Raw genomic sequence first — 19,681 nt, 5'->3', positions numbered from 1 at the left:
ACTTCATCAAACACATACCATGCATCATTTTCCGTTATTGCACCTTTTATGTTTCAATTTTTTTTTTAAATGCAACTTTAACTAAACCCCAATTCATTTAAATGCAGCAGTTATTGGACTCAGTGGAGGCAAGAGGATTTTGAGTTCATCATACCATTACTCTGATGTTACCGAAAAGCTTTCATTTGGCACTGATTTTGGATCCACACACTATCAGATTGTTCCAACAAAGTCAAGCATAGATATTTTGATATTATTTTGATTGATATTAATTACTATTTTGTTATGACAATTATTGTTAGACAAGAATTTTATTATTTTGTTGAGAATTATTGATGAACATGTATTAGAAATACTAATTGAACCTTTTAATATCTATTTTAATTAGAATTTTATTTTTAGTTATTTTGTCTCTTTTATAATTATTTTTTATTGTGCACAAATTTATTTATTAATTAAAATAATTACACATGTATGAACAAAAAATTTTATTGTAAATTTTATTTTTTTATATTTTTATTACAAAAATAATTTTTATTTTTATCAAAAAGGCAACCCTTTTATTAGTTGCATATTTTGAATATTAGACAACACTTGTATGGTTGCATATCCAAAAGAAAAAGCAACACTTGTATAGGTTGCATATCCAAAAGAAAAGGCAATATTTTAAAGGGTTGCATATTCAAAACTAATAGGCAACACTTCAAAGGATTGCAAATTCCAACTTATAAGCAACACGTAAAAGAGTTGTATTTTATTGCAAATAGACAACACTTCAAAGGATTGCAAATTCTAATTTATAAGCAACACGTAAAAGAGTTGCATTTTATTGCAAATAAGCAACACTTTTTAGTAGTGACCAAAATATGAGAGAAGAGACAACACTGCAAAAATGTTGTCTCAAACACACCTTTGAAGTGTTGTTGTTTTTCAACCAAAGGCAACACTTACCAAGTGTTGCTCTCAAAAGCGTTGCTTTTGAAACAAAAAAGTGTTGCCTTGATCTAAGGCAACGGCTGCATATGCAACGCCGACCAAAAACGTTGCCTTAGGCCCAAAAGTGTTGCCATAGATCAAAAGCAACTTTTTGTCAGCCTTTAGGCAACACTTTTTAAATGTTGTCTCAACCTGAAAATGTTGTAGTGTAACTTAGCTACTAATTGACTTAGTAGTAGGCTAGTAGCAATGGTTATCAAATTGACCACCAAGGGTTCTCAAATCACCAATTCAATGAGTCCCAATGACTCAAGGTCACTCAATTCCCTTAGCCTAGGCCAAGAGTAAAGAAAGCTACTCAATAATCAAAGGAAACATTTCATCAAACACCTAGAGTGAAATAAAAGTAAACATCACAAAATGCAAGAATTAACAAAACCCACAACTAACATCAATAAGAAATCAACAATAACAATGGAGATAACATAAAAGAGACTTGGAAACATAAGGTTGCATTCAAAGAAATCAAGATTCAACAATAGTTCGTCAACATAAAAGAGAATAAAATAAGAAATTAACAAGTAAAACTAGAAGATCAAAGATGTAATAACAAGAAATTAAGAGGGAAAGCTAAACTACCCTAAATTCTAGAGAGATGGGAGAGCTTCTCTCTCTAGAATTCTAACCTAAAACACGATGAAAAACTAAACTATGACTACTTGCCCATTCCACCTTCAATCCTTGGGTTCAATAGCATCAGAAATGAGTTGGATTGGGCCCAAAATGAGCTAGAAATCGCTGGCCACGAGTTGCTAAAATGGACCCACGCTAATCCTGCGATGCGTGTGCGTGATGCGCGCATACGTGTCCCTAAATGCCAGGAAACTATGGCAAATTTTATATCATTTTGAAGTCCTAGATGTTATCTTTCCAACGCAACTTTAACCGCCTCATTTGGACCTTTTTAGCTCAAGTTATGATCGATTAAGTGCGAGAAGGTCAGGATTGATAGCTTTGCAGTTCCTTCATTTCTTCATGAGTTCTCCATTTTTACACGCTTTTACTTCATTCCCTCAATCCAATCTTTGCCTTCTAATCCTGAAATCACTTAACAAACATATCAAGGCATTGAATGGAATTAAAGAGAATTAAATTTGGCTATTTTAAGGCCTAAAAAGCATGTTTTCACACTTAAGCACAAATTTAGGGAGAATTACAAAACCATGCTATTTCATTGAATAAATGTGAGAAAAGTTGATAAAATCCTCCAAATTAAGTACAAGATAAACTACAAAATTGGGGTTTATCAAACCTTCCCACACTTAAACCAAGCATGTCCTCATGCTAAGAATAAAGAAGGACAAGAAAAGGGGTATGAACATTTATTCAATGCAAATAAACTATATGCACCTATCTATATGAATGCACTAAATCCAAGATGATTCTACCTACTTGGTTAAAAGTAAATCAATCTCCATAAACACATATGCACATGTAGGGATAAGTAGTATGATGATTCAGGAATCCTACCAATTTGAATATCAAAATAAAGTACAAGTAGACTTGCAAGAAGAAAAGCTCATGAAAACCGAGAACAAGGAATTGAGCATCGAACCCTCACCGGAAGTGTATCCGCTCTAGTCGCTCAAGTGTATAGGGTCGATCACTCAATTCTCTTCTAATCATGCTTTCCAGGATTTGTCTTTCATCTAACAATCAACAATCATTCAATGCATGTATACATTCATCATGAGGACTTATTCATAGGTTGTAATGGGGCTAGGGTAAAGGTAGGGATGTATATGGTCAAGTGAGCTTGGAATTTGAATCTTTGATTAACTTAAGCTCTCACCAAACACATATGACAACCTATACAATTCTAATACAATACTTAGCTACCCATGATTCCCACTTTTTTCACATACTCATGCATTCTCTTTAATTCACATTTCATATGCATTGTTATGGTTACTTTACTTTGGGGCATTTTTGTCTCCTTTTTATTTCATTTTTTCTATATATTTTTGTTTCTTTTATTTTTCTATTTCTTTTTCTCTATATATATATATATATATATATATATATATATATATATATATATATATATATATATATATATATATATATATATATATATATAGAAATACACTTTTACCTCAACCAATCCCATAATTTTCAACAAAAATACAAAATACACTTTTACCTCAACCAATGTCCCAAGTTTCCCATACCCAAATGATACACACCCTCACTAGCCTAAGCTAATCAAAGATCCAAATGAAGGACATTTATTGTTTTTCACTTAAGGGTAGTGATTTGCTAATATTAAGAACAAAAGGGATTAAATAGGCTTAAAATTCGCTAACAATAGTTGATAAAAGGTAGGCTATTTGGGTAAGTGAGCTAAACAAAATGATGGCCTCAATCATATAAATGCATGTATACATAGAATAATGGACATAAAGAATCAAACAAATCAAAGATTACTATCATAGAAAGAGAATAATACATACAATAATGGAAAATAGGTGGTTATAAGATGTAATCACACAATTGGGCTCAAAAATCACATGCTTGTGTTCTTAGCTCAAAAACCATGTTCCAAAATAAATTCTTCCAAGCAAGTTCAACAAATTTTTTTTTTCAAATTGGTAAGGTGCTCTAAAACAATTTTTCATGGAAAAGAAATCACCACCCAAACCAAGTAGTCCTAACATAAAAAGGGAAGTGGTAAAAAAACATATGTACAAATTTTAACTAGCAAGCAACCTAACATGCAATGAAACAACTAACTACAAAGAAAATTAAGAATTGGTGTTGAAAAAGGAAATTGTTACCCATGGAGATCGGTCGGACGACCTCCCCACACTTGAAAATTGCACTGTCCTCGGTGCATGCAAAGAAGAGCAAGGTGGACGGGTTGCTACAATTGATGAGCTCCTTCAAAGGGTTGTGCGGGTGAACTTGTTTGTTGCCCCATTTGAAGCCCCTCTTTTTTTCTCTTTTTGGTGGCCAACCTAAAAGAAGAGAAAAAGAAAGTGAATAAAGCCTACAACAAAGATATTAAAGCAAATAGAACATAGGCGGAGGCTAATGCCAAATAAGAGTAGGGTTCTCACTACATGTTAGCTATGCATGTAAGTGAGGAAACAATATAAGCTAAGACATGTTAACTAACACTTGATGCAAGAGTAAAGTCAAAGCATGAAGAGCATGTTGAGTATTGACAGAGAAGGTCATTTCCGTCGACTAGGAATTTAATCTCAAAATAAGATTAGCGCTGTAAGTATAGTTCCTAGCCAACAAGTAATGCTCAGATCAAATAATAAAATTCAAATCAAATATAAACCGAGAGTAGTTAAACCTCGGATCGTTCTCCCTAGGAATGCAAATGAAATGTTACTTCTTTCAGTTGTGAAGAGAACAAAAGGGGTTTTGTGCAATTAAAGAACAAAAGATTAAAAGAACTAAGCAATAATCAAAATTGGAAAGTAATGCAAGCAACAAGGACAATGAGATCAAAACTAGTGAAAATGCAATAAAAGAAAGCCTTAACTTGGGAATGAGTATCCAAGGAATCCTATCATGGTCATAACCACAACTATGGTAATTATGATGAGTCGATCTCGCCTAGTCAACCCCAACCATCGAGGGGTAAGTCAGGCAAGCTTAATTGACCTTAATCCATAAGTCCTAACCAACTTACCAAACTAGTTGATAAATGGCTAGCATTAATGGAAACAAGAGCCAACCAACTACCCAAGAATTACCACTAAATGTCGGATATTATGACTCTAGTATCCTAGGAACTCAAACCACAAGCCAAGGTGGGAAAATCTACTCAAAATCTAGAGTTGGCATTTTCACAAACACGTTGTGTGCATAAAAGTAAAACATGGAGAATTTCAAAGTAAAATATAAAACTATAACCAACTATCAACAAAACCAAACATAAACAAGCAATCAAACATAAAGGAAGCATGAAATGTAAAATTCATTAATCAAAACTTCAAGAAACACAAAATTGCAATATGAACAAGTAACTTGAACCAAGAGAAGTTGAAAGTAAAAGTGCTTTAATTAAAGAGGAAATTGAGAGTATTTACAAATGAAGAAGTGAAATCAAAATCAAAGCTTGCTATAAAATGCTACGATGGAAATTGATAAACCCTAGGAGAGCTATCTACTCTACACTACTCCTACTCCTAATTACTATGAAAACTATGTAAAAATTGCTCTAATGCCTCCCCCCTTTGATAAGTGTTGAAGTCTCCTTTATATAGCACTCCAAGATAGCAATTCAGCCTTCCAAGAATGAGCCAAGGACCTCAGAAATCGCAAAGCATGTGCATAATTAATGAAATCACGTGTTGGGACCTGTGCAGACGCACAGACGTGTGCGTCGGCACACGCGGCTGAAAATGGACATGTGCGTATGCACAAGTGCGTGCGTACGCACACATAGAAATTTTCACTTGTGCGCTGATGAGCGGATAATTTATACCCTTTTTGGCATTGTTTTTACATAGTTTTTAGTATGTTTTAATTACTTTTTATTATATTTTTATTAGTTTTTATTCAAAAATCACATTTCTGGACTTTACTATGAGTTTGTATGTTTTTCTATAATTTCATATATTTTTTGGCTGAAATTGAAGGACCTGAGCAAAAATCTGATTCAGAGGCTGAAAAAGGACTGCAGATGTTGTTGGATTCTGACCCTTCTGCACTCGAAGTAGATTTTCTGGATCTATAGAAGCCCAATTAGCACGCTCTCAATTGTGTTGAAAAGTAGACATCCTGGGCTTTCCAGAAATATATAATAGTTCATACTTTTTCCGAGATTTGATGGCCCAAACTGGCGTTCAAAGACAGCCTAAAACATCTTGGCGTAAAACACCCAAACTGGCACTAGAATTGGAGTTAAACGCCCAAAATGGAACCAAAGCTGGCGTTTAACTCTAGGAACAGCCTATGCACGTGTAAAGCTCAAGGCTCAGCCTAAGCACACACCAAGTGGGCCCCGGAAGTGGATTTCTGAACTATCTGCACTTAGTTACTCATTTTCTGTAACCCTAGGTTACTAGTCAAGTATAAAAACTACTTTTGGAGATTTATTTTACAATCTTTGGAATACATTTTCTCCTTTGTTCACATTTTGGAGGTTGGTCATTCGGCCATGCCTAGACATTTTTCACTTATGTATTTTCTATGGTGGAGTTTCTACACCCCATAGATTAAGGTGTGGAGCTCTACTGTTCTTCATGAATTAATGCAATTACTACTGTTTTCTATTCAATTCACGCCTACTTCTTTTCCAAGATATACTCTCGTACTTAATTTAGTTATGTCAGAATGAAGGGGTGACCCGTGACAATCACCCAATCTTCGTTACTCGCTTAGCCAAGATCGCGTGCCTGATAACCACAAAGCGGTCTACATGATGTTCAACGTAGTCATTAGACAACAGCTGGAGTATATTCTCTTGGATATCTAATACACGGACCGAGTCCGTGAGATTAGTATCTTCGTGGTATAGGCTAGAATTATTGGCAGCATTCTTGGGATCTGAAAAGTCTAAACCTTGTCTGCGGTATTCCGAGTAGGATCCGGGAAGGAATGACTGTGACAAGCTTCAAACCTGCGAATGTTGGGCGCAAGTGACAGTCTACAAAAGAATCAATGGATTCTATTCCGACGCTAGTGAGAACCGACAGATGATTAGCCATGCGGTAGCTGTACCTGGTATTTTTCATCCGAGACGAGAAATCCGATAATTGATTAGCCGTACGGAAACCATCGAGGACCATTTTCACTGAGAGGATCTTACAGCTTGCCATGGAAGGAATTAACGCATGGTTAGAAGTAGGCAATAGGAAAGCAGAGGTTCAGAAGCAACAAAGCATCTTCAGACGCTTATCTGAAATTCCCACCAATGAATTACATAAGTAACTTTATCTTATTTTATGTTTTAATTATATTTTAATTATCAAACCTCATAACCATTTGAATTGCCTGAGTGACATTTACAAGATGACCATAGCTTGCTTCAAGCCGACAATCTCCGTGGGATCGACCCTTACTCACATAAGATATCACTTGGACAACCCAGTGCACTTGCTGGTTAGTTGTGCGGAGTTGTGAAAAGTGTGATCACAATTTCGTGCACCAAGTTTTTGGCACCATTGCCGGGGATTGTTCGAGTTTGGACAATTGACGGTTCATCTTGTTGCTTAGATTGGGTAATTTTATTTTATTTTTAAGCTTTTTATTTTTAATTTTACAAAAATTCAAAAATAATAGAAAAATGTGTTCTTCAGAATTTTTAAGAACGAATTCTAGAGTTTCATGAGATATGTGAAGCCTGGCTGGCTGTTTAGCCATGTCTAATCTTTTGGACTGAGGCTTCCACTTCTCATTGACATGCTTTTATGTTGTATACAAAAGCTTGGCTGGCTATTTGGCCATGTCTAATTCTTTTGGACCGAAGCTTTAGACTTAAAGCTTGGCTGGCCATCTGTCCATGTCTAATTCTTTTCGACCGAAGCTTTAGACTAACATTGCATGATTCCTGGAATTATTATTAAAAGTTTTGTATCTCTTTATTTTCTTTTTCCAAATAATTTTTGAAAAATACAAAAAAAAAAAAAATTAATAAAATCATAAAACCAAAAATATTTTGTGTTCTTTGTTTGAGTCTAGTGTCAAATTTTAAGTTTGGTGTCAATTGCATGCTTTTAATTTTTTTTAAATTTTCGAAAATATATGCATTGTGTTCTTCATTGATCTTCAAGTTGTTCTTGATGATTTTCCTTGTTTGATCTTTGAATTTTCTTGTTTTATGTCTTTTCTTGTTTTTCATATGCATTTTCAAACTCATAGTGTCTAAACATTAAAAATTTTTAAGTTTGGTGTCTTGCATGTCTTTCTTTTCTTAAAAATTTTCAAAAATATGTTCTTGATGTTCATCATGATCTTCAAAGTGTTCTTGGTGTTCATCTTGACATTCAAAGTGTTCTTGCATGTATTTTTTGTTTTAATCATAAATTCTTATGTTTTGTGTCATTGTGTTGTTTTTCTCTCTCCTCATTAAAAATTCAAAAATAAAAAAAAAATATCTTTCCTTTGTTCTTCTAATAAATTTCGAAATTTTGGGATTGACTTAGTCAACAATTTTTAAAATTCAATTGTTTCTCATTAGTCAAGTCAAAATTTCAATTTAAAAATTCAATCTTTTTAAATCTCTTTCAAAAATCAAACCTTTTTTTATTTTTCTTCTTAATAATTTCAAAAATTTTAAAATTGATTTTCAAAATCTTTTTCATTTTTCTTTCATGTTTTCAAAAAAAAAATCAAAATTAATTTTCAAAATCTTTTTCTTATTTGTATTTCATGATTTTCGAATTAATTGCTAACATTTAATGTTTTGAGTCAAAAACTTTCAAGTTGTTACTTGCCTATTAAGAAAGGATCAATCTTTAAATTCTAGAATCATATCTTTTAGTTTCTTGTTAGTCAAGTAATCAACTTTAATTTCAAAAATCAAATATTTTTAATTTCCTTTTCAAATCTTCTTCAAAATGATTTTCAATCATATCTTTTTCAAAATTTAATTTCAAAATCTTTTTCTAACTTCTCATCTTTTCAAAATTGATTTTCAAATCTTTTTCAATTAACTACTTGACTTTTTGTTTGATTTTAAAAGTTTTCTATTTCAATCATATTTTTTTCAAAACCACCTAACTACTTTTCTCTCTCCAATTTTCAAAAATAACTAACACCTTTTTCAAAATTCTTTTTTTAACTAATTATTTTAAATTCTAATTTTATTTTATTTCTTTTAATAAATTTGAATTCTAACTAATAATTAAAATAAAAACAAAAATATTTTTCTTTTCGTTTGAATTAATTTTTGAAAACTCTCTCTCTCTCTCATCCTTTTCTATTTATTTATTTACTAACACTTCTCCTCTTCTTAAAAATTCGAACCCTCTCCCTCTCTCTGTGTTCGAATTCTCCTTCTTCTCCCTTCTTCGTTCTACTCTTCTATTCTTCTACTCACAAAAAGGAATCTCTATACTGTGACATAGAGGATTTCTATTCTTTTCTGTTCTCTTCTTTTTCATATGAGCAGGAACAAAGATAAGAATATTCTTGTTGAAGCTGATCCTAAACCTGAAAGGACTCTAAAGAGGAAGCTAAGAGAAGCTAAAACACAACACTCTGGAGAGGACCAAACAGAACTTTTTGAAAAAGAAGTAGTTATGGCAGCCAAAAATAACAACAATGGTGGAGATGCAAGGAAGATGCTTGGTGACTTTACTGCACCCACTTCTGACTTCTATGGAAGAAGCATCTCAATTCCTACAATTGGAGCAAACAATTTTGAGCTTAAGCCTCAATTAGTTCCTCTAATGCAGCAGAATTGAAAGTTTCATGGACTTCCATTGGAAGATCCTTATCAATTTTTAGCTGAATTCTTGCAAATCTGTGACACTGTCAAGACCAATGGGGTTAATCCTGAGGTCTACAGACTTATGCTTTTCCCATTTGCTGTAGGAGACAGAGCTAGGACATGGTTAGACTCACAACCAAAAGAAAGCCTGAACTCTTGGGAAAAGCTGGTCAATGCCTTCTTGGCCAAATTCTTTCCACCTCAAAAGGTGTCCTTCTGATATGCTTTCAGAATGGAGCATCCAATGTATATTCTATGATGGTCTGTCTAAATTATCCAAGATGTCATTGGACCACTCTGCTGGTGGATCTCTTCATCTGAAGAAGATGCCTGCAGAAGCCCAGGAACTCATTGAAATGGTTGCAAATAACAATTCATGTACACTTCTGAAAGAAATCCTGTGAATAATGGGACAACTCAGAGGAAAGGAGTCTTGAGATTGATACTCTGAATGCAATATTGGCTCAGAATAAAATATTGACTTAGCAAGTCAATATGATTTCTCAGAGTCTGAATGGAATGCTAGTTGCATCCGGCAGTACTAAAGAAGCTTCCTCTGAAGAAGAAGCTTATGACCCTGAGAACCCTGCAATAGAAGAGGTGAATTACATGGGAGAATCCTATGGAAACACTTATAATCCTTCATGGAGAAATCATCCAAATTTCTCATGGAAGGATCAACAGAAGCCTAATCAAGGCTTCAATAATAAAAATGGTGTAAGAAATAGGTTTGGCAATAGCAAGCCTTTTCCATCATCTTCTGAGCAACAGACATAGAATTCTAAGCAGAGCCTCTCTAACTTAGCAACCATAATCTCTGATCTAAGTAAGACCACTCATAGTTTCATGAATGAAACAAGGTTCTCCATTAGAAATTTGGAAGCACAAGTGGGTCAACTGAGTAAAAGAGTTACTGATCCTCATAGTACTATCCCAAGCAATACAGAAGAGAATCCAAAAAGAGAATGCAAGGCCATAAACACGTCCAACGTGGCCGAACCTATAGAGGAGGGAAAGGCAGTGATTCCTACTGAGGAAGACCTCAATTGACGTCCACTGGCCACTAAGGAGTTCCCTATTGAGGAACCAAAGGAATCTGAAGCTCATACAGAGACCATAGAGATTCCACTGAACATACTGTTGCCATTCATGAGCTCTGATGAGTATTCTTCCTCTGAAGAAGATGAAGATATTATTGAAGAGCACGTTGCTCAGTATCTAGGAGCAATCATGAAGCTGAATGTCAAGTTATTTGGTAATGAGACTTGGGAGGATGAACCTCCATTGCTCATTAAAGAATTGAATACCTTGGTTCAACAGAAATTACCTCAGAAGAAACTGGATCCCGGAAAGTTCTTAATACCTTGCATCATTGGCACCATGACCTTTAAGAAGGCTCTGTGTGACCTTGGTTCAAGTATAAACCTCATGCCACTCTCTGTAATGGAGAAACTGGGGATCTTTGAGGTACAAGCTGCAAGAATCTCACTAGAGATGGCAGACAATTCAAGGAAACAGGCTTATGGACTTGTAGAGGATGTCTTAGTGAAGATTGCAAGCTTTTACATCCCTACTGACTTCATAATCCTAGACACTGGGAAGGATGAAGATGAATCCATCATCCTTGGAAGACCCTTCCTAGCCACAGCAAGAGCTGTGATCGATGTGGATAAAGGAGAGTTAGTCCTTCAATTGAATGAAGACTACCTTGTGTTTAAGGCTCAAGGATCTTCTTCTGTAACCATGGAGAGGAAGCATGAAAGGCTTCTCTCAGTATAGAGTCAAACAGACCACCCACACTCAACTTCTAAGATTGGTGTTGGGAGGCCACCATTAAGCTCTGAGTCTCTATGAAGCTCTCTAAGAGCTCACTGTCAAGCTATTGACATTAAAGAAGCGCTTGTTGGGAGGCAACCCAATGTTATTTAATTATATTTATTTATATTCCATTGTCATTTTATGTTTTCTTTAGATTGATGATTATGTGAAGTCATAAAAACAACTGCAAAATTAAAGCAAAATAAAAAACAGCATCAAAAATAGCACACCATGGAGGACAAGCTTATTGGCGTTTAAACGCCAGTGAGGATAGCAGAATGGGCGTTTAACGCCCAGCCTGGCAGTATTCTGGGCATTAAATGCCAGAATGGGCAGCACTCTGGGCGTTTAACGCCAGAAAAGGCTGTCAGGCGTCTGGCTGGCGTTAAACGCTAGAAAAGGGCAGCAGACTGGCGTTAAACGCCAGGAAAGGTAGCAGAGTTAGCGTTTAACGCCAGAAATGGCACACAGGGGGGCGTTTGAATGCCAGAATGGTGCAGGGAGCAAAATTCCTTGACACCTCAGGATCTGTAGACCCCACAGGATCCCCACCTACCCCACCTCTTCTTCTCTCCTCTTCACACCTTTCCATAACACTCTTCCCCAAATACCCTTGACCATCCCATCAATAACTCTTTTCCAAATACCCTTTACCTATCAAATCCTATCATTTTCCACATATTCTCTTCACCACTCACATCCATCCATCATAAACCCCACCTACCTCAACATTCAAATTCAAACTATTTCCCTCCCAAACCCACCATTTCTCACACGGATTCCCTCTCTCTCCTACCCTATAAATACCCCTCCTCACTACCTCCACTTTCACACATCACAAACACTTCTTCCCCCTTGTCCGAACCACTCACCTCCCTCCATCTCCTCCATTTCTTCTTCTTCTACTCTTTTCTTTCTTCTTTTGCTCGAGGACGAGCAAACCTTTTAAGTTTGGTGTGGAAAAAGCCTTACTTTTTGTTTTTCCATAACCATCAATGGCACCTAAGGCTGGAGAAACCTCTAGAAAGAGGAAAGATAAGGTAATTGCTTTCACCTCCGAGTCATGGGAGATGGAGAGATTCATCTCAAAGGTCCATCAAGACCACTTCTATAAAGTTGTGGCCAAGAAGAAGGTGATTCCCGAGGTCCCCTTCAAACTAAAAAAGGGTGAATATCCGGAGATCCGACATGAGATTCAAAAAAGAGGTTGGAAAGCTCTCACCAACCCAATCCAACAAGTCGGAATCTTAATGGTTCAAGAGTTCTATGCCAATGCATGGATCACTAAGAACGATGATCAAAGTCTGAACCCAAACGCAAAGAATTAGCTCACAATGGTTCGGGAGAATTACTTGGATTTTAGTCCGGAAAATGTAAGGTTGGCATTTAACTTGCCAATGATGAGAGGAGATACTCACCCTTTCACTAGAAGTGTCAACTTTGATTAAAGGTTGGACCAAGTCCTTAGGGACATTTGTGTGGAAGGAGCTCAGTGGAAGAGAGACTCAAGAGGCAAGCCGGTTCAACTAAGAAGGCTTGACCTCAAACCCGTGGCTAGGGGATGGTTGTAGTTCATCCAACACTCTATCATTCCTACTAGCAACCGGTCTGAAGTTACAATAGACCGGGCTATCATGATCCATAGCATCATGATTGGAGAGGAAGTAGAAGTTCATGAGATCATATCCCTAGAAGTCTACAAGGTGACGGATAAGCCCTCTACTTTAGCAAGGTTAGCCTTCCCTTATCTCATCTGTACCCTATGCAATTCAGCTGGACTTGTCATAGAGGAAGACATCCTCATTGATGAGGACAAGCCCATCACTAAGAAAAGGATGGAGCAAACAAGAGAGCCCACTCATGGACCTCAACAAGAGCATGAGGAAATTCCTCATCAAGAAATCCCTGAGATGCTTCAAGGGATGCACTTTCTTCCACAAAACTATTGGGAGCAAATTAACACTTCCTTAGGAGAACTGAGTTCTAACATGGGACAACTAAGGATGGAGCACCAAGAGCATTCCATCATCCTCCATGAATTTAGAGAAGACCAAAGAGCCATGAGGGAGGAGCAACAAAGGCAAGGAAGAGACAGAGAGGAGCTCAAGCACTCCATAAGATCTTCAAGAGGAAGAACTAGCCGCCATCACTAAGGTGGACCCGTTCTTTAATTTCCTTGTTTTTATTTTTCTATTTTTCGAAAATTATGCTTTATGTTTTGTCTATGTTTGTGTCTTCATTACATGATCATTAGAGTCTAGTGTCTATGTCTTAAAGCTATGAATGTCCTATGAATCCATCACCTTTCTTAAATGAAAAATATTTTAATTGCAAAAGAACAAGAAATACATGGATTTCAAATTTTATCTTGAAATTAGCTTAATTATTTTGATGTGGTGGCAATACTTTTTGTTTTCTGAATGAATGCTTGAACAGTGCATATTTTTGAATTTGTTGTTTATGAATGTTAAAATTGTTGGCTCTTGAAAGAATAATGAAAAAGGAGAAATGTTATTGATAATCTGAAAAATCATAAAATTGATTCTTGAAGCAAGAAAAAGCAGTGAAAAGCAAAAGCTTGCGAAAAAATATGAAAAAATAAAGAAAAAAAAAGACAAAGAAAAAGAAAAAGCAAGCAAAAAAAGCCAATAGCCCTTTAAACCAAAAGGCAAGGGTAAAAAGGATCCAAGGCTTTGAGCATTAATGGATAGGAAGGCCCAAAGGAATAAAATCCTGGCCTAAGCGGCTAAATCAAGCTGTCCCTAACCATGTGCTTGTGGCGTGAAGGTGTCAAGTGAAAAGCTTGAGACTGAGCGGTTAAAGTCGTGGTCCAAAGCAAAAAGAGTGTGCTTAAGAGCTTTGGGTACCTCTAACTGGGGACTCTAGCAAAGCTGAGTCACAATCTGAAAAGGTTCACCCAGTTATGTGTCTGTGGCATTTATGTATCCAGTGGTAGTACTGGAAAACAAAATGCTTAGGGTCACAGCCAAGACTCATAAAGTAGCTGTGTTCAGGAATCAACATACTGAACTAAGAGAATCAATAACACTATCTGAATTCTGAGTTCCTATGGATACCAATCATTCTAAACTTCAAAGGATAAAGTGAGATGCCAAAACTGTTCAGAAGCAAAAAGACTATAAGCCCCACTCATCTTGCTGAGTGTTTGGGCTGAGCTTTCAAGCTTCCACGTGCATATGCCTCATATTGGAATTAAACGCCACCCTGGGTGCCAAAATGGGTGTTTAACGCCAAAAAGTATGCCAGTTCTAGCGTTTTACGCCAGAAAGTTTTTTTCTGGATTTTACCGCCAGTTTGGACCATTAAATCTCGGGCAAAGTATAGACTATTATATATTGCTGGAAAGTCCAAGATGTCTACTTTCCAACGCAATTGTGAGCGCGCTAATTTGGCTTCTGTAGATCCAGAAAATCTATTTCGAGTGCAGGAGGGTCAGAATCCAACAGCATCTGTAGTCCTTTCTCAGCCTCTGAATCAGATTTTTGCTCAGGTCCCTCAATTTCAGCCAAAAAATACCTGAATTTATAGAAAAACACACAAACTCATAGTAAAGTCTAGAAATATGATTTTTGAATAAAAATAATAAAAATATAATAAAAAGTAACTAAATCATATTAAAAACTATGTAAAAACAATGCCAAAAAGGGTATAAATTATCGGCTCATCACAACACCAAACTTAAATTGTTGCTTGTTCCCAAGCAACTAAAAATAAAATAGGATAAAAAGAAGAGAAAATACAATAAATTCCAAACTTATCAATTAACTTAACTCCAATTACATGAGCGGGACTTGTAGCCTTTTTGCTTCTGAACAGTTTTGGCATCTCACTTTATCCTTTGAAGTTCAGAATGATTGGCATCCATAGGAACTCAGAATTCAGATAGTGTTATTGATTCTCTTAGTTCAGTATATTGATTCTTGAACACAGCTACTTTATGAGTCTTGGTCGTGACCCTAAGCATTTTGTTTTCCAGTATTACCACCGGATACATAAATGCCACAGACACATAACTGGGTGAACCTTTTTAGATTGTGACTCAACTTTGCTGGAGTCCCCAGTTAGAGGTGCCCAGAGCTCTTAAGCACACTCTTTTTTGCTTTGGACCACAACTTTAACCGCTCAGTCTCAAGCTTTTCACTTGACACCTTCACACCACAAGCACATGGTTAGGGACAGCTTTGCTTAGCCGCTTAGGCCAGGATTTTATTCCTTTGGGCCCTTCTATCGATTAATGCTCAAAGCCTTGGATCATTTTTACCCTTGCCTTTTGGTTTAAAAGGTTATTAGCTTTTTCTGCTTGCTTTTTCTTTTTCTTCCTTTTATTTATTTATTTATTTTTTTTCACCACTTTTTTTTCTTTTTTTTTTCTGCAAGCTTTTCACTGCTTTTTCTTGCTTCAAGAATCAATTTTATGATTTTTTAGATTATCAAATAACATTTTTCCATTTTTATTATTCTTTCAAGAGCCAACAATTTTAACATTCATAAACAACAAATTAAAAAATATGCACTGTTCAAGCATTCATTCAGAAAACAAAAAGTATTGCCACCACATCAAAATAATTAAACTAATTTCAAGATAGAATTTGAAATTCATGAACTTCTTGTTCTTTTGCAATTAAAAACATTTTTCATTTAAGAAAGGTGAAGGATTCATAGGACATTATTAGCTTTAAGACATAGACACTAGACACTAATGATCATGTAATAAAGACACAAACATAGACAAAACATAAAGCATAGAATTCGAAAAACAGAAAAATAAGAACAAGGAAATTAAAGAACGGTTCCACCTTAGTGATGGCGGCTAGTTCTTCTTCTTAAAGATCCCATGGAGTGCTTTAGCTCCTCGATATCTCTTCCTTGCCTTTGTTTCTCCTCTCTCATGGCCTTTTGGTCCTCTCTGACTTCATGGAGGATAATGGAGTGCTCTTGTTGAGGTCCATGAGTGGGCTCTCTTGTTTGCTCCATTCTCTTTCTAGTGATGGGCTTTTGAGATGAATCTCTCCATCTCCCATGACTCGGAGTTGGAGGCAACTGCCTTTCCTTTCCTCTTCCTAGAGGTTTCTCCGGCCTTAGGTGCCATTAATGGTTATGAAAAAACAAAAAGTAGAGCTTTTTCCACACTAAACTTAAAAGGTTTGCTCGTCCTTGAGCAAAATAAGATAAAAGGGAGTAGAAGAAGAATGATGCAATTAATTTTGAAAACTAATTATTGTATGCAAGAAAAATTAAGGAGTTGAAAAGGATTTGAAAAGATATGTAAGTTCTAAAAACGTTTTGGAAGGAATTGAAAAGAATTAAAAAGAGAATTAAAAAGAGAATTAAAAAGAGAATTTAAAAAAATTGGAAAGATTATTAATATTTGAAAATAGAAATTGAAAGATGAACATTTAAAAGATGTTTGATGCAAAAAATTATGAATTAAAACATGAAAAATTGAAAAAAATCGAATTGGAAACAAAATTACCTCCCTTGTGTCATCCAGGCGTTAAACGCCCATAATGCTATCCATTATGGCATTTAACGCCCACTGGACTGCCTATTTGGGCGTTTAATGCCCAGCCAGATTCCTTGGCTGGCGTTAAATGCCAGGATTCCTCCTTTACTGGGCATTTTTCTGAACGCCCAGAATGCTGCCTGCATGGGCGTTAAACGCCCATTCTGCTATCCTTACTGGCGTTTAAACGCCAGTAAGCCTGTCCTCCAGGGTGTGCTGTCTTTTATGCTGTTTTTGATTTTGCTTTAATTCTGCAGTTGTTTTTATGACTTCACATGATCATCAACCTAAACTAATAATGGAAAATGAAATAAAAAAGTAATTAACATAGATAAATAAGATTGGGTTGCCTCCCAATAAGCGCTTCTTTACTATCTTTAGCTGGACTTTTACTGAGCTTTTAATTTAGTCTTAGTTTTGAGCACTCTTGCTCAACATTGCCTTCAAGACAATGTTTGATTCTCTGTCCATTAACAATGAATTTTTTGTCAGAGTTAATATCCTGAAGCTCTACATAACCATATGGTGACACACTTGTAATCACATATAGTCCCTTCCACCGGGATTTCAGTTTTCCAGGGAACAATCTGAGCCTAGAGTTAAACAGCAGAACCTTCTGTCCTGGCTCAAAGACTCTAGATGACAGCTTTTTGTCATGCCACCTTTTTGCTTTCTCCTTGTAAATTTTAGCATTTTTGAAAGCATTGAGTCTGAACTCCTCCAGCTCATTCAACTGGAGTAATCTTTTCTCAACAGCTACCTTAGCATCAAGGTTTAAGAACCTCGTTGCCCAGTAGGCTTTGTGTTCCAGTTCCACTGGCAGATGACAGGCTTTTCCATACACAAGCTGGTATGGAGAGGTCCCTATAGGAGTCTTGAATGCAGTTCTGTATGCCCACAGAGCATCATCCAGACTTCTTGCCCAATTCTTTTCTACGGGTACTTACAGTCCGTTCCAGGATTCATTTTAGTTCTCTATTTGAGACTTCAACCTACCCATTTGTCTGTGGATGATATGGAGTTGCCACTTTATGGTTAATTTCATATCGGACCAGAGCAGAGTCAAGCTGTTTATTGTAGAAATGAGTGCCTCCATCACTGATCAGTATCTTAGGGACACCGAACCTGCTGAAGATATGCTTCTGGAGGAACTTCATCACTGTCTTAGTATCATTAGTGGGTGTTGCAATTGCCTCTACCCATTTGGATACATAGTCTACTGCCACCAGAATATAAGTCTTTGAGTATGATGGTGGAAAAGGCCCCATGAAGTCAATATCCCATACATCAAACAACTCAATCTATAAGATCTCTTGCTGAGGCATAGCATAATCGTGAGGTAGATTACCAGCTCTCTGGCAATTGTCACAGTTACGTACAAACTCTCGAGAGTCTCTATAGAGAGTAGGCCAGTAGAAGCCGCATTGGAGAACCTTTGTGGCTGTTTGCTCACCTCCGAAATGTCCTCTGTATTGTGATCCATGGTAATACCATAGGATCTTCTGTGCCTCTTCTCTAGGTATACATCTACGGATTACTCCATCTCTACACCTCTTAAAAAGACATGGTTCATCCCACATGTAGTACTTTGCATCAGAAACCAATTTTTTTGTTTGCTGCTTATTGTACTCTTTGGGTATGAATCTCACAGCTTTATAGTTTCCAATGTCTGCAAACCATGGTACTTCCTGAATGGCAAAGAGTTGCTCATTCAGAAAGGTTTCAGAGATCTCAGTAGGAGGGAGGGACGCTCCTGCTACTGGTTCTATCCGGGACAGGTGATCAGCGACTTGGTTCTCTGTCCCTTTTCTGTCTCTTATTACTATATCAAACTCTTGCAGAAGCAATACCCATCTTATGAGTCTGGGTTTTGAATCCTGCTTTATGAGGCGATATTTTAGAGCAGCATGGTCAGTGTACATAATCACTTTTGATCCCACTAAATAAGATCTGAACTTGTCAATGGCATAAACCACTGCAAGAAACTCCGTTTTTGTGGTTGTGTAATTCTTCTGTGCGTCATTTAAAACACGGCTAGCATAGTAAATGACGTGCAGAAGCTTGTTATGCCTCTGTCCCAATACTGCACCAATGGCATGGTCACTGGCATCACACATTAGTTCGAATGGTAGTGTCCAGTCTGGTGCAGAAATGACTGGTGCTGTGACCAGCTTAGCTTTCAGAGTCTCAAACGCCTACAGACACTCTGTGTCAAAGACAAATGGCGTGTCAGCAGCTAGCAGATTGCTCAGAGGTTTTGCAATTTTTGAAAAATCCTTTATAAACCTCCTATAGAATCCTGTATGCCCCAGAAAGCTTCTGATTGCCTTAACATTGGTAGGTGGTGGTAATTTTTCAATTACCTCTACCTTAGCTTGATCCACCTTTATTCCCTTGTTTGAAATTTTGTACCCAAGGACAATTCCTTCAGTCACCATAAAGTGACATTTCTCCCAGTTTAAAACTAGGTTAGTCTCTTGGCACCTTTTCAGAACAAGTGCTAGATGGTCAAGACAAGAGTTGAATGAGTCTTCAAATACTGATAAGTCATCCATGTGAATGCTGTTTTCTCTTAGTCTTGAGGATCTACTACAATTTGGGTGTAACCTGAATAGCCATCCAAAAAGCAGTAGTATTCATGACCTGCTAGTCTCTCTAGCATCTGGTCTATGAATGGTAAAGGAAAATGATTCTTTCTGGTGGCTGTATTAAGCCTTCTGTAGTCAATACACATACGCCATCCTGTAACTATTCTTGTAGGAACCAGTTCATTCTTATCTTTATGAGCCACTGTCATGCCTCCCTTCTTGAGAACAACGTGGACAGGGCTCACCCAAGGGCTATCAGAAATAGGATAAATAATCTCAGCCTCTAGTAACTTAGTGACCTCTTTCTGCACCACCTCCTTCATGGCTGGATTCAGCCGCCTCTGTGGTTGAACCACTGTC

Source organism: Arachis ipaensis, chromosome B8 (assembly GCF_059453495.1).
Source record: "Arachis ipaensis isolate K30076 ecotype BB chromosome B8, ASM5945349v1, whole genome shotgun sequence".
Classification (NCBI taxonomy): Eukaryota; Viridiplantae; Streptophyta; class Magnoliopsida; order Fabales; family Fabaceae; genus Arachis; species Arachis ipaensis.
This window is presented reverse-complemented; position numbering follows the sequence as displayed.